The sequence below is a fragment of the Enoplosus armatus genome, chromosome 2, assembly GCF_043641665.1.
Source record: "Enoplosus armatus isolate fEnoArm2 chromosome 2, fEnoArm2.hap1, whole genome shotgun sequence".
Classification (NCBI taxonomy): Eukaryota; Metazoa; Chordata; class Actinopteri; order Centrarchiformes; family Enoplosidae; genus Enoplosus; species Enoplosus armatus.
The window spans coordinates 9,731,105-9,740,920 of NC_092181.1; the positions used below are offsets into that span (position 1 = coordinate 9,731,105).

A 9,816-nucleotide genomic window follows, 5' to 3' on the forward strand; every position below is an offset into this window, starting at 1 on the left:
AACCTTAAGCAAAGTGCTCCTGATGTTTAAACCCGACCACAGACAGGACTCTGGTGTCAAAGTCCTGTGGTTTGTTCTTGGTTTGCGATCGTGACGTCTTTTCACCTCTGGCTGGAGGCTGATCAACAGCAAGAGAGAGGCCCATAGCCCCTTGCAAGTATTTCGCATGCCGAACTGCAAATGTGATTTCAGATTTCAGAAAATAGCATGTCATGTTGGCATCAGACAAACAAAAATGTGTCTCTGTGGCGCAATCGGCCAGCGCGCTCGGCTGTTAACCGAGAGGTTGGTGGTTTGAGCCCACCCAGGGTGATGATTTGTTATATCTCTGAAGCACGAGGTCCATGTGTGGACCTCACCAAACTCCCACAACTCAGCCCTTGTTCCAGAGGCCTCAAAGGTGTTGGCTTGTCTGATGCCACATGCCGTTCTAGGCAACAGTGAATCTGTTTTTCAGTGATGTGACTTTGCTTTCATTACCTTTGTTTTTGCAGAAAAAGGACTGAAAGACGTTAACAAGCTGTTTTGATTTCAGTAAAACGTTCATTGACACTCCCTCAAAAGTACAAAGGGCATGGCGCCATGGCTTAGTTGGTCAAAGCACCTGTCTTGTAAACAGGACATCCTGGGTTCGAATCCCAGCGACGCCTGCTTGGATTTTTATATAGACTCCAGCCACTTCCTGAGGAGTAAAACAACTTGACTGGGTAAGAACGCCATCATGAATGACTTTCGTAAGACTTGATACCGAGAGATCTCAAGTGGCTACCTGAAAGAACTGCGAGCTGTCGGCGCTGTGGCTTAGTTGGTGAAAGCGCCTGTCTTGTAAACAGGACATGCTGGGTTCGAATCCCACCGGTGCCTTTAAGTCTTAATGTGTCCAAGGCAGCCTCTAGGTTAATTATGGGGCCGTCACAATGGACCCCGTTTGAATCATCTCAGTAAAGCCTTGTTTCTAAAATTGGCCTTTTGTTGTGTTGTTCCTTACTGGCTTCACTTCTGTAGCCTGCTATACGCTATAAGTTCTCTCTTAAGTCACTAAACGATACGTTGAAAGGAGTTCCTTTGATAATAAAGCTCTCTTGATGTTTGGTTGCACCACCCAGACGTAAGGTTCATCTTAACTACACGGGTGTAAAGTCCACACTAACCAAAATATTGTCGCAGAAATTGACGTTGGATTGTAGGTCAACTCCCAATGGAGGGGACACATTCATTACATTAAAAGGACATGGCTTTCATGCATCATGGAACTGAGGGAGGAAGACACACAGTGTTTTGAATGCCCCCCCCAAGGCCAAAAACGTGTCTCTGTGGCGCAATCGGCCAGCGCGCTCGGCTGTTAACTGAGAGGATGGTGGTTCGAGCCCACCCAGGGACGATTACTTATTATATCTCTGAAGCACGAGGTCCATGCGTGATTTCTGAACGTTGTCCAAGTTGTCAAACAGGACCTTGCAGCTGACCTCGCCAGACTCCCACAACTCAGCCCTTGTTCCAGAGGCCTCAAAGGTGTTGGCTTGTCTGATACCACATGCCGTCCTAGGCAACAGTGAATCTGTTTTTCTGTGATGTGACTTTGCTTTCATTACCTTTGTTTTTGCAGAAAAAGGACTGAAAGACGTTAACAAGCTGTTTTGATTTCAGTAAAATGTGCATTGACACTCCCTCAAAAGTACAAAGGGCATGGCGCCATGGCTTAGTTGGTCAAAGCACCTGTCTTGTAAACAGGACATCCTGGGTTCGAATCCCAGCGACACCTGCTTGGATTTTTATATAGACTCCAGCCACTTCCTGAGGAGTAAAACAACTTGACTGGGTAAGAACGCCATCATGAATGACTTTCGTAGGACTTGATACCGAGAGATCTCAAGTGGCTACCTGAAAGAACTGCGAGCTGTCGGCGCTGTGGCTTAGTTGGTGAAAGCGCCTGTCTTGTAAACAGGACATGCTGGGTTCGAATCCCAGCGGTGCCTTTAAGTCTTAATGTGTCCAAGGCAGCCTCTAGGTTAATTATGGGGCCGTCACAATGGACCCCGTTTGAATCATCTCAGTAAAGCCTTGTTTCTAAAATTGGCCCTTTGTTGTGTTGTTCCTTACTGGCTTCACTTCTGTAGCCTGCTATACGCTATAAGTTCTCTCTTAAGTCACTAAACGATACGTTGAAAGGAGTTCCTTTGATAATAAAGATCTCTTGATGTTTGGTTGCACCACCCAGACGTAAGGTTCATCTTAACTACACGGGTGTAAAGTCCACACTAACCAAAATATTGTCGCAGAAATTGACGTTGGATTGTAGGTCAACTCCCAATGGAGGGGACACATTCATTACATTAAAAGGACATGGCTTTCATGCATCATGGAACTGAGGGAGGAAGACACACAGTGTTTTGAATGCTGAGGGAGGAAGACACACAGTGTTTTGAATGCCCCCCCCAAGGCCACAAATGTGTCTCTGTGGCGCAATCGGCCAGCGCGCTCGGCTGTTAACTGAGAGGATGGTGGTTCGAGCCCACCCAGGGACGATTACTTATTATATCTCTGAAGCACGAGGTCCATGCGTGATTTCTGAACGTTGTCCAAGTTGTCAAACAGGACCTTGCAGCTGACCTCGCCAGACTCCCACAACTCAGCCCTTGCTCCAGAGGCCTCAAAGGTGTTGGCTTGTCTGATACCACATGCCGTCCTAGGCAACAGTGAATCTGTTTTTCTGTGATGTGACTTTGCTTTCATTACCTTTGTTTTTGCAGAAAAAGGACTGAAAGACGTTAACAAGCTGTTTTGATTTCAGTAAAATGTTCATTGACACACCCTCAAAAGTACAAAGGGCATGGCGCCGTGGCTTAGTTGGTCAAAGCATCTGTCTTGTAAACAGGACATCCTGGGTTCGAATCCCAGCGACGCCTGCTTGGATTTTTATATAGACTTCCGCCACTTCCTGAGGAGTAAAACAACTTGACTGGGTAAGAACACCATCATGAATGACTTTCGTAAGACTTGATAGCGAGAGATCTCAAGAGGCTACCTGAAAGAACTGCGAGCTGTCGATGCTGTGGCTTAGTTGGTGAAAGCGCCTGTTTTGTAAACAGGAGATTCTGGGTTCGAATCCCAGCAGTGTCTTTAAGACAGGGTACAGGTCAATTATGGGACCGTCACATTGGACCCTGTTTGAATCATCTCAGTAAAGTCTTGTTTCTAAAATTGGCTCTTTGTTGTGTTATTCCTTACTGACTTCACTTCTGTAGCCTGCTATACGCTGTAAGTTCTCTCTTAAGTGACTGAACGATACGTTGAAAGGAGTTACTTTGATAATAAAGCTCTCTTGATGTTTGGTTGCACCACCCAGACGTAAGGTTCATCTTAACTACACGGGTGTAAAGTCCACACTAACCAAAATATTGTCGCAGAAAATGACGTTGGATTGTAGGACAAGTCCCAATGGTGGGGACACATTCATTACATCAAAAGGACATGGCTTTCATGCATCATGGAACCGAGAGAGGAAGACTCACGGTGTTTTGAATGCCAAAAGACGTGTCTCTGTGGCCGGCGCGCTCGGCTGTTAACCGAGAGGATGGTGAAAGCACCTGTCTTGTAAAACAGGAGATCCTGGGTTCGAATCCCAGCGGTGCCTTTAAGGCACCCTCTAGGTCAATTACGGGAGCGTCACATTGGACCATGTTTGAATCATGACGTGAATTGCCACCCGAGAAGGGCTGAGGTTCACCATTTCCGTCCGTGTCATGTAACAAGTCTGCTGCCGACAGGTCAGTAATCCTCAGTATCGTCACTCGTGGAAAACGAAAGTATGAATCAAAGTCATCACAAATGTCCAAGGGGTGTAATTTATCCCAGAGAACGCGTTGCTGATGCAAAACAACCAGTATAATTAGCTCATCCTACAAGTTATCCCGCCTTTCAAAACGATGCTCCATGTCAACCGCTGCTTTACGGAGGACTTTACATCTACTAGGGGCTAGGTGTAAGATTTAACTTCAAACATATGCCTACCATGGAACTATTTCAGCTGGCGCGACCCTTAAATTTTTTTTTTGCGCGTAAGCTCCAACCTAAATAACAAATTGCATTCAAACTAGGCTACGTTTGAACGCGCATGTGGTGCAACCCAGCGCAGGACTCCAGAGCATTTTAAACCTGAGCACTGCGGGCTACTAAGTCATTCAACCTCACACCTAGTGAAAACAACATTTAGATAGCCACACTGTGTTAAAAGGAGAAGTCTGGCCATTCGCTTTTTTCATGCAGAACGCGTTTTTTAAAGGCTCGCATGGCTGCATCTGACTCACTGACATTGTGTTCAGCAACAAAATACATCCATAAATGAACATTTGCGCAGCAGAGATTTTGTATTACCAACAAAAGCTCTCATTCTTTGTTGAATATAAACACTAAGATTAAAAGACAAAGGACTTTTCCTCGCGCAAGTCACATCCCGTACATTCCGCAAAGAAAACGGAATGAGGCTGAAGGTGACCTTGGAGGCTTGAGAGCACAAAATAACTTTTTCAAACTTGTCCGCGCCTAGCGCCTAACTGTTTACATGCAACGCACAGCGCAATTAAACAAATCACAGAAAACAGGTTGAAAACCTCATTCATTATGCATGCACGCACTTATTCTAATTACTGGCTTTGGCTCTCGGATCTGATGCACATGTTTTGACTTAACACTGGAGGCCCGGGCCACTGTTGTTGTCAGCGTGCAATCTTGCCGCTGAAATCACTTTCTGAAAAGTTCGGAGTGTGTTCGAATTGTCCAACTTTTTGCTGGGCAAATGCATTACATATGTAATTTTTTTTTATCGACCTCCATTTTGCCACGGTAGCTCATTCTTAATGCTGCAGACTTCAGCTGTGCGGGATATTTATCATTTCGTCAGGTTTAGCTTGTAAAGATACAGTAATGTAGCTTCTTTTTTTTTTCCGGCACGTATCTCTGCTTCGTCTATTTAGCTGCCTCTAAAGGCAGGTGTGTCTGTGTGTGTGTGTGTGTGTGTGTCAGGTGTCGGTGATGATGAAGGCAAGCTGAAATAACTCTTATTTAACCCTGCAGAGACAGTGTGTGAGTGTGTGTGTGTGTGTGTGTGTGTGTGTGTGTGTGCGTGCGCATAGAGGGTTCATTCAGCCTTACTTTCATTTTAGCTGACATCTAACTTCCAGACTCTGTCAAATCAATTATTATCACCAACATCGGCTTACACACACACACACACACACTATACTTACACAGAGACAAAAAAAAAATCTCTCTCTCTCTCATGTTATATATACTATTATTTAGTTCTTACACACAATAAGAGAAAGACTGTTGGAAACTTCCAGTCTTCAGTTTCAGATTTTTATGTTGACAGTATGTCGAGAGAGGCCACAGCGTTGCAGTTATTGACCGGGCTCTCGAGGGAAAATAAATGTAAAAGGTCACGAGAGAACACGATCAGTACCGCATGAACATCCATCCAGCACTACTCCTGACGCTACAACCCATCCGCCCCGTCACGCCCCGTCTCACTCTCACCCCTGAACAAGAAACCCCCATGCTTGAACAGAGTCCCGAGGCCTCAGAGTTGGAGATGCGTCGACCTCGTGAAGAGAAAGTTCTTATTTATTGATAAAAGTTGCTGTCTGAACTGATCAGTTTTCACACTGCAACAGACCCCCCCCCAGAGTCCATGCCAGTGTAAACAGCTGGTCCACTGTTCCACGATCAAGGTGGAATGCACTTGTGCTTTGTTCCTTCTGAATCTGAGGTCAGACAATCAGCCAGAAGCCTCAATTCCAGCAGCATGGTGATACCTGGATACCTTTCTTAAAAACAGGTACCACCACCACCCTGGTCTGCCAGTCCACGGGCGCTGTCCCTTTCCTGCATGCAACATCGATTCAAAGCATGCCCTGCTTTCCCTTCTTGAGTCTTCAGACGATTTGCTGGAGCCTCTTTGGGGCCAAGCAAAAGTCCTTCTCCTGGTTGCCCTGAACTATATAAATGCACATCTCACTGTAGCTATTTTAACATTCAAATGAAAGAAACCTGCCGATTCCAACAGTTCTTTTCCAAAATAAAACAAGAGCCTAAAGTTGGAAAGGCTCATGGCATTCAGTCTAACAACACGGCAATCAATTACGTAGCCATGTCGTTATTATTTTCGGGACTCATTTGCATTTAATTTGTGAACTACATGCCCCCTGCTAGAAACACAGCTGTGTCTGCCCCAATCTGTCCCCACTCATGCATCTAGCAAAGATGTTTGGTGCACATAAGGAACATATGAGACAAACATGGTCGAAACCAAAACTCCCCCGTCAGCAATGGCTAAAGGAAAAAAAGGTTTCGCTGCAGTCCTTTTTGCCATTGTTCTATATGTAAACTAGGTGGTATGTGTTCTTCAGCCCACGTCTGTTAGGTATTGTGATGGGATTTCCAAGATTATCCAGCTGAGAAAACTCTCACGGTAGGACCCCCCCCCCCCACCACCACCACCACTAGAACTGCTACAGAGTAAATGCACCAATAAAAGTCGGAGAATTACACATACCATTTTTCGCTGGATGAGCCAGAAAGGCTGCAGGCAAACAGTCCTTTGCTATTAGCCATGTAGACACATTTCCATTTACACACTTAATGTCAAGCAGTTTCCCCCCAGATGCAAAAAGTACTTCAAATATGTGCCGAGCCGCTTTAGTACTTGGGTGTGTTTGTTTATTAAGGCAGAGACATTAAGCTTGAGGGAACTATAACTGCAAGAAGCAGTCAAAGTGACGCACGGTGTCTTGACAAAGAGGAAGTCATGTAAGAAAACGGGGCGTCCTCTATTGTGTGTAAAATATAAAAAGAATATACAGCAATTTGCAAACTTTGTCATATGAAATGTGTGTACCAAATGTGCCGTTGCACTGGACAGCCACGGACTGCATAAGCATGTCATCCACAGTTTACTGAAGGGATCCTCGAAGCTTTGATTTGGGTTTACTGCTCGCTACCGTCATTGCCGGGTCCCGGAGCCAGACAATCCAAATCTAGTCCGTGGAAAAGGAATCCTTAGCGGAACTAAGGTGAGGCAAGTAGGAAGCGCCACCACGTCTGACGATGACCGGTTGAGACGCCTGTCAATCAAGGGAAACGCAACCTGAAACAGGCACTCATATGAAATCCAGCACAGGCTGCCCAACACTACCCAGTCACTGCATGGCTGGCCGCAGAGGAACTGCCCAGGGTAACACCTGGGACACTGTATCACATCCAATGTCCATATCCATACCCACAAGTGTTGTGACCCTAAAGGTTCATGTTCTGTCACAGTGAGAGCTCCAGAGTGAAGAGGACAGGAGCTTAAAAATTCCTCTGTCAGAGAAACGGTCGCAAGGTGCAACAAACACCAGGGCTTCCGGTTTGATGTAATGCACGGATCTGTGGTGGAGCACTGCCAACCGCCAAAGGGGGTTGCAAAACTGATAAGTCACCCCTGTTTCTGCACCAGCTTCAGCTGCTTCTTCTTCGGGTCATTTCAACCCGTACGACAATCAGGGGACGCAGAACGACTTCCACACTAAAGACAAAACTTCATGTTCGGGTATGGAGAGACACCCAGGTGAGGTAACAGACTATTCCAAGGCCACAATGAGTTTCAATGGAGACCCTCCCAAAACCCCTCAGTCTCAGACAGAGTGAGACTCCGAGATTTCAGTCTCAAACTAGCACATCAACTCTACATAAGCCAGTGGCACACTTTTTCCAAATGAGTTCCGCGTGAAAACAAGCATCAGTCTACAATTTTATGAAACCGGAGGCATGTCCAGCGAGAGCATTGGAGATGTCATATATGCGGTGTGACCTGCATGCGTTCACACCTGAATTAAAAAGACGTTCTTCTTGATCCAGGTGCAGTAAGGCAGCCGCATACACGGCGACATACCTATATATGATCTAGATAAGGAGAGCTTCTATTTTACAAAATAGATCTCTCCCAGAAAGATGCTTTTCTGCCTCAGTACCAGTGCCCTACCCGAATTCCTCTGTCATCACATTTGAACAGTTTAAGCAGTCTAGCTGATAATACGGACGCCGCCACCTTCTGCCGCTCCTTTGTAGGTGATAATTCCCTGGAAATCAATTTGCAAATTATTTGCTTCCTTCCGCCCCTTCATTTGATTTTCCTTTCTTTCACTCCTGCTTTAGTTTTCAATAGGCAAACAGTGGCTTTTCACTTCCCTCGTCTCCCAACCTCTTTATTCTATTTTCTTTCACTTTGCCTCGTCTGCTCCGTGCTCTTTCACCATACCCTTTCATCTCCTCTTCGCTACCTCGTATTGTAGCTTTCCTTTCTCCTCTTTCTCCGTCCCTTAACCTCCTCTGCTCTCTGTCGTCTTCTTTTTTCCTCTCTCTTTGTTCCTTTTTTTTTTTCCCACCATTATCTCCTCCCTTTATCCTCCCACCATTTCCTTCCCTTGTTCAATTTTCCTTTATTCTCTCTCTCTTTGTTCCCCTTGACCTTTCCAAGTACACTTGTCTCCCCGACACAAGTGTTTCTTCAGCCTCACTGTAAACAAATCGCAGCTTATATGGCATCGTGAAATTTGATGTAAACAAATGAAACACGCTGATTAAGATCATTTTAATGAATATCGCCCGCAAGTGGCCTGAAGTCAGTTTTGATGTTGAATATGTACGGTTTAATTAAGAAAAATGTGCAGCCACAAAAGAAACAGACGGCAGAGAGAAAGGGGACAAACAAAGAATCAGACCCCAACCTCACTATCACAAGTACCTACCACATGCCCAAGCCAATATTCCACTCTCTGAGGCACTCTTCTATATCTGATCTTCCGTAACATGCTGAGTTGATAATGCAAAACTGTTGACCATGGGTGTAAACAATACACACCAAAAAAAAAAAAAACACATCACTGACAATAGAGCTGCATGATTAATCAAAATGTGCTCTAGATTCAGGTCTCTATATGATCATGTTCATTTTATATGCGTTTGCTTTAGCAAGGAGATTCATTGCATCACCCCAGTGACGGTGAGGGAGAACAAATCAACTTATCCACCCCCCGACTTCTAACAAGAGGCTGTGCAAAGAGGCGGTATGGAATTGGATCAAAGATGGTGGCGACAGTCGAAAGCACTTACGTTGCTTGGCATTAGTTTGCACAGCCGTCTGAAACGTCACGAAAAACCACCAGGAAAAGTCGACTGGAAAGTGTCTGACCACTCAAACATCCAGCGAAGCATTAAAAAGACTACGGAGGATGCTATCACCACTTTACCAGAAGCTAATGATCGTTTTGTTTGTACTGTCCACATGAAGAAAAAAAAAAAAGGCCCTCACTTGGACCCGAATCTTGCGGCCCTATCTAACAGCGCCGCAAAATCGTAGACTTACACTGTGTGTGACGAAAACACACATCACCGACCTTGAGCTAAAGCTAGAATCTAAAAATGCTTGATGAGGTACGATGAAAGCCTAACTCAAAATAATCAAAGCATTAGCTGCCATTGAACGAAATGTGCAGGTCTGCCTCATAATTACCCACTGATAGGACGCACGTGGGGGAAAGCTAGGGGAGCTTAAAAGGGAGTGAGTTTGATTTGCTGTTTTGGACTGCGCAACAATTCGGAACTTTGCCACTCAGCCCTAGGGAAAGAAAAACAAGAGGGACACCCTCACGTCAAATTGGCAAAACAATCGAGTTGCTCATGAGCCATGTTTTGTCGAGTTGGAATCGCTCAGTCTGTTCAAAGCGCTAGTCCTACTACTGTCTAGATTATCATGACAAATGTTGCGGGTATTCATGG

At 45.3% G+C, this 9,816-nt stretch overlaps 9 non-coding genes across 9 annotated transcripts; all 9 read left to right on the forward strand.

Moving 5' to 3' along the window:
- Positions 1-239: 239 nt before the first annotated feature.
- On the forward strand, positions 240-315 carry trnan-guu (transfer RNA asparagine (anticodon GUU)). Its single transcript has one exon. It is a non-coding gene; the product is annotated as a tRNA-Asn (tRNA).
- Positions 316-576: 261 nt separating this feature from the next.
- trnat-ugu (transfer RNA threonine (anticodon UGU)) lies at positions 577-650 on the forward strand. The gene has a single exon. It is a non-coding gene; the product is annotated as a tRNA-Thr (tRNA).
- Positions 651-790: 140 nt separating this feature from the next.
- On the forward strand, positions 791-864 carry trnat-ugu (transfer RNA threonine (anticodon UGU)). The gene has a single exon. It is a non-coding gene; the product is annotated as a tRNA-Thr (tRNA).
- A 443-nt stretch (positions 865-1,307) lies between these two features.
- Positions 1,308-1,381, forward strand: trnan-guu (transfer RNA asparagine (anticodon GUU)). The gene has a single exon. It is a non-coding gene; the product is annotated as a tRNA-Asn (tRNA).
- Positions 1,382-1,688: 307 nt separating this feature from the next.
- trnat-ugu (transfer RNA threonine (anticodon UGU)) lies at positions 1,689-1,762 on the forward strand. Its single transcript has one exon. It is a non-coding gene; the product is annotated as a tRNA-Thr (tRNA).
- A 140-nt stretch (positions 1,763-1,902) lies between these two features.
- trnat-ugu (transfer RNA threonine (anticodon UGU)) lies at positions 1,903-1,976 on the forward strand. Its single transcript has one exon. It is a non-coding gene; the product is annotated as a tRNA-Thr (tRNA).
- A 475-nt stretch (positions 1,977-2,451) lies between these two features.
- On the forward strand, positions 2,452-2,525 carry trnan-guu (transfer RNA asparagine (anticodon GUU)). The gene has a single exon. It is a non-coding gene; the product is annotated as a tRNA-Asn (tRNA).
- Positions 2,526-2,832: 307 nt separating this feature from the next.
- trnat-ugu (transfer RNA threonine (anticodon UGU)) lies at positions 2,833-2,906 on the forward strand. Its single transcript has one exon. It is a non-coding gene; the product is annotated as a tRNA-Thr (tRNA).
- Positions 2,907-3,046: 140 nt separating this feature from the next.
- On the forward strand, positions 3,047-3,120 carry trnat-ugu (transfer RNA threonine (anticodon UGU)). The gene has a single exon. It is a non-coding gene; the product is annotated as a tRNA-Thr (tRNA).
- Positions 3,121-9,816: the final 6,696 nt, after the last annotated feature.